The sequence below is a fragment of the Hippocampus zosterae genome, chromosome 12, assembly GCF_025434085.1.
Source record: "Hippocampus zosterae strain Florida chromosome 12, ASM2543408v3, whole genome shotgun sequence".
In the NCBI taxonomy this organism is placed as follows: Eukaryota; Metazoa; Chordata; class Actinopteri; order Syngnathiformes; family Syngnathidae; genus Hippocampus; species Hippocampus zosterae.
The window spans coordinates 3,846,651-3,851,151 of NC_067462.1; positions in this window are offsets into that span (position 1 = coordinate 3,846,651).

Here is a 4,501-nt window from a genome sequence, read left to right on the forward strand (position 1 = left end):
GGGTCTGTCGCTGTACTTGAGAAGCACAATGCAATCACTCCCATCACATCCATCTGGAATCGGTTAGCATTTAAACATATGGAAAGCCGTTTCAGCATTCGCCCTCATAGCCAAGCTTAAGGTCTGCGTACTAGGATGCCGTTCAAGTGCCAGTTTTGACGATTCAACCGTAACCCGTGGTGGAAATTTGTCATTTTATGTTAGCTGTTCTTTTGAGGGCACCCGCGGCGGCTCCTCTCTCTCCTGAGGAAAGACATTTCATTTGTGCTGTGTGTTGCGCATGTAGCACATTTGACAATCAACTTGATTTGATATTTGATACTTGAAAAATGTTTACTCCCATAGTAAGACGCAATTATTCAACCAGTTCACGGAGCTATCTTGCTAGCGACGACAAAGTGGATGCTAGTCCACGGACCTAAACGCTTCTTTTACTCAATATCCTTGTCATTAAGTCCATGTATTAGTACCATATTTGTCACCACTAGGAAAACAATTTGACTTTCCATAAAACCCATTTGGACATTTATTTGATAACTTGATAACCAATTAGGGTGCAGCATTGTCATACAGCGATGGAAGGGAGTTCAAAAAATGGCGCAGATGAACACTGTGCGACATTTGTGAAAATAGAACCCAAAGAGCAGACTAGTGCTGTGGACCTTAAGCTGGATCTAGTGGATACACACTAAAAAAAATGTGGGTTCTTTTCCTAACCCATTTGCTGGGTAGTTATGGATTTTGAGCAGATTGGGTTACTTTTCCCCAAGGTTGGGTTCGTTCTTTTGACCCAGCAGATCGGGTTGACGATTGGATTTGGCCGAGCAGAGGAGCCAAACCCGGTCTAGCATTATTTGTATCTTCTAGTGCTGGATTGTTTTTAACCTGCTAACCCTTTTTTCTTGTAGCTTAATATTTGTACCCGCTTTGTTGAATCAAAGTCTTGACCCAATGTGCTGGGTCAAATTACATAAAGAACCCAGCATTGGCTTTATACCCAGTGCTGGGTTACTTATTTCACTAAACTTGGGTTACAGTTTTAAGTGTGTATGGAATAAATCCCGAAAGGGCTTTCGATAAACAAGGGCATTCTGTCATGGACTTTGTAAGAGAGTCGGTGGATCAGTACCGAGCCGTTCTACCCAACTGAACACCAGTTGATCTTCATGGTCATTGGTCACACACCCGAACGAGTTACACAGCTCGGGCTGTGTTCACCTTGATGAAAGCAATAAAACAAAACGTCTCATTTTGATCAAGCCGCAGCCCCCCCTCCCCCATTGTCATTGTCGACTGAATGCCTCTCACCACGTTTCGGTTCTCTCTCAATGCATTCCAAACATTGTATGATACCCAGTCTCTTCAGGAATAAAGATCTAACAGCATTGTTTAAGCATTCTTTTGCTTGCATACTGTATGTTGCCGCCGAAGCTGAAATGGCTTTGTACCTCACAAGTTGTCGGTTACCGAGGTAACACTGAGCCCCTTTCTCTCTCCCTCTCTCTCTGTGTCTCTCTGTCCCGTTTTATAGAACAGCAGTGATTGACAGTCAACTGTCAGTCACCGCTATTCTCTGCTCCCAGCAGTTGATCGCCTGCCCGTGGCGTTTAGAAACGTTTACCTTTGTGTACCTTTGTGCATTTTTGCATGGCATTATTTCCCCTTTCGCCGTATCAGTTGGCTCCTGTCAATTTGACAGCGTGTTGTCCAGGTGACAATGTATTGCCGACATATAATGACAACAAAGATTTGCTGCCAAGTAATCGGAATGTTGCTTGTTATACTGCTGGCACCGCCGTTTCTCATAGTCCCAAATGAGCACAGATTTTTTCACACTCAGGCCTAATTTTATTGTACAAAGTTTTACTTTTGAGAATTCATTTCCTTTTTTTTCCCTGTGGAAAGTTTTCAACCAAAATCTGGTCTTGTCATTAGCATATCATCGTGTTTATTTAAGTCATTTGTACAAACGGCCATGCCAAATCATCCTCAGTAAATCCTTTTAAGATAATTCATACTATACTCTTAAGATTATGGCTGTAACAACAAAGTTGATGAAATCGAGGAAAACGGATTTTTAAGTGTTCGAAACAAGTGTCGTTATTTTCAATTCGTGCGATTATTGTGTCTTTGCTCTTGTCTTGTCCTGGCTTGGCCACGTGGGGGAAGTGCGGTGCACAAAACGTCATTACTTCATCGGATAAAACACCCGAAGAAGAAGGTCACGATGGCACATAACCAAATGGGACGAAGCAAGCGATGCATGTGAGTATCGTTATATTTTTTTTATTTGTGTATTTTGTGAATATTTGTTGTTTCGAGGCATGTAGAAACCGGAACTTGTTCTGTTTAGCCTAGCGCCGAGTAGGTAGCGATAAGCTAGCCGTGTTTGGAAAACGAAGTACAGCTTGTATCAAAATAAGCAACATGTTTAGTATGTTTTTTATTGTTGTTGTGTTTGTTCTTGCAGTTAAATTAAAGTGAGTGTCAATAAGCAGCTGAAAGTAAACAAAAGTTTAATATTTTTGAGAAAAAAAACAGTTGGCTCTCTGCCATACAGCTCTCAGGAGCTGAGGACATAATTAAAAATAATTGACAGATTAATAGATTATTGAAATCATCGGCAGCTGAAGTCCTATTTCATTTTTTTGGTGGTGGTGGTGGGGGGGTGATTAAAAATACATGCAGAAGGCTGCGTCTGCTTGTGATCTTTTTCTAAAATGTGCTGGAAAAGGGCTTCCGCGCCAATGTCATAGCCAGAGAGATTTTCCTCTGGCATGTTTCATTGTTTTGATCCTACTCTGTGAAATAACCGCTGCTGTTCATTAGCCGCAATGCACTTTATTGATGTCACACAAAGGGCGTAAATAATAAGGCTATTTATTATTATATTATTATTAAATTATGGAGAGAAGGGCTTCTAAAGAAACACTAGCAGCTTGATTCATTTTTGTGTGGCGAACCTCTTTTTGGAACCAACCCACGGGAACAATCAGAAGAGCAAAGCGAGTGTCAGCAGAGTGCGTTATTTCTTTTATTCCCCGCCTCAGTCAACACTTCCTCTTTCAGAATACGCTCGGTCTTTATCACCAAGGACATCTTTGTGCCGACGTCCGTTCCTTTGTCGTGGTGGCAGCATGTCTCGGACTGCACCAAAAAGAGCGGGCGGGAATGGAATGCGACGTCACTGACGCGCGTGGCGATTAGAAATGATGTGAAATCGTAGAGAGAGATGTTCTGAAGGTCTTGGTTGGCAGCTTTCATGACAAACAACATCTGAACATAAACATGCCTAGACTTGCTGGTAACGGGGCACAGAATGGAAAGCAATTGGTGCAATGACTCACATCCATTTTCTCTTCCAGATTGGGAAGGCATCTCGCTTAACTCCCCTTGAGGTCACACCCACAGAGATACAGTGGATATAAAAAGTTGATACACCCCGGTTTAAATGGCAGGTTTTTGTCATGTTAAAAAAAACAACATACCTTTAGGAATTGTGGTCAAAAAGTTCAGCGTTGGTTACATGACACAAAAGCAAAATCCGCCCCAAAAATGTGAGCAAATTGTGTTGTGCTCTGATTAAACCAAGGTAGATTTTTTTTTGTTTTTTTGCCAACACTGATCATCACAAAATGTAAATAAATTCTGGCTTCAAAGTACAAAAATGAACACCAGAGGTGAGGGCGTAGTGTTCTTGTCCAATTCCATCCTGACTTATTTTACATTCAAGCAGCGCTTTCTGACACAATCCATCAGCTCCTCTGCTGTCAGACCTGATTAATTCCCCTTTGTTGTATTGAAGAAAATCCCAGCGTTCTACATTTATTCTGTCAGGATGAAGCCTGTTACATTATGCACGGACACTTGTTGGAGTGTCAGTCGTGGCGGTATAAAGAAAAAAGCAAAGTGGCTGCTTTTTATGTTGTGATCGCTCTTAAATTGGCGGAATCATCTTTTTCAGGCTCCCCTGTGCTCTCTACGGTTATAAACGGGGATGAGGAATTCTCTGCGGAGGCTCCTAGGAAATATCTGTGCCATAAAACAAAGATGATGGAAATTCCTTTCGTGCAGGTAGAGAGTACAATCCACCAAATTTCACAGATGCACAATACTTTTCGAAGCAACATTTTTCATGATGGAAGAAGAATGTAATTCTTCTCGTGCGCCCCTTAACTAAACACAAACAATACTAGAAGGACCCTTATTTATCTTATTGACCTCATCTACTTCCTTGATTTCATCCATAACATCAAAAGGCAACGATTCATTTCAGTAGAATGAACGTTTTTTGTTTTTATAGCGCTAGCAAGATTAGCATGTAGCCTCGATTCACTAATTTCTCCTGTCTCGGAACAAAGATGCTCATTCAGAATGTTGTTATGCAAGCGCTTGTCTTGACAAAATAGTCACAGAACGCAGTCCAGCGTCACCAAAATAGCAGCACGACAATACTAAGCTAGCATTAGCACTGGAAACGAGCTGGCGTTAGCTTGCTACG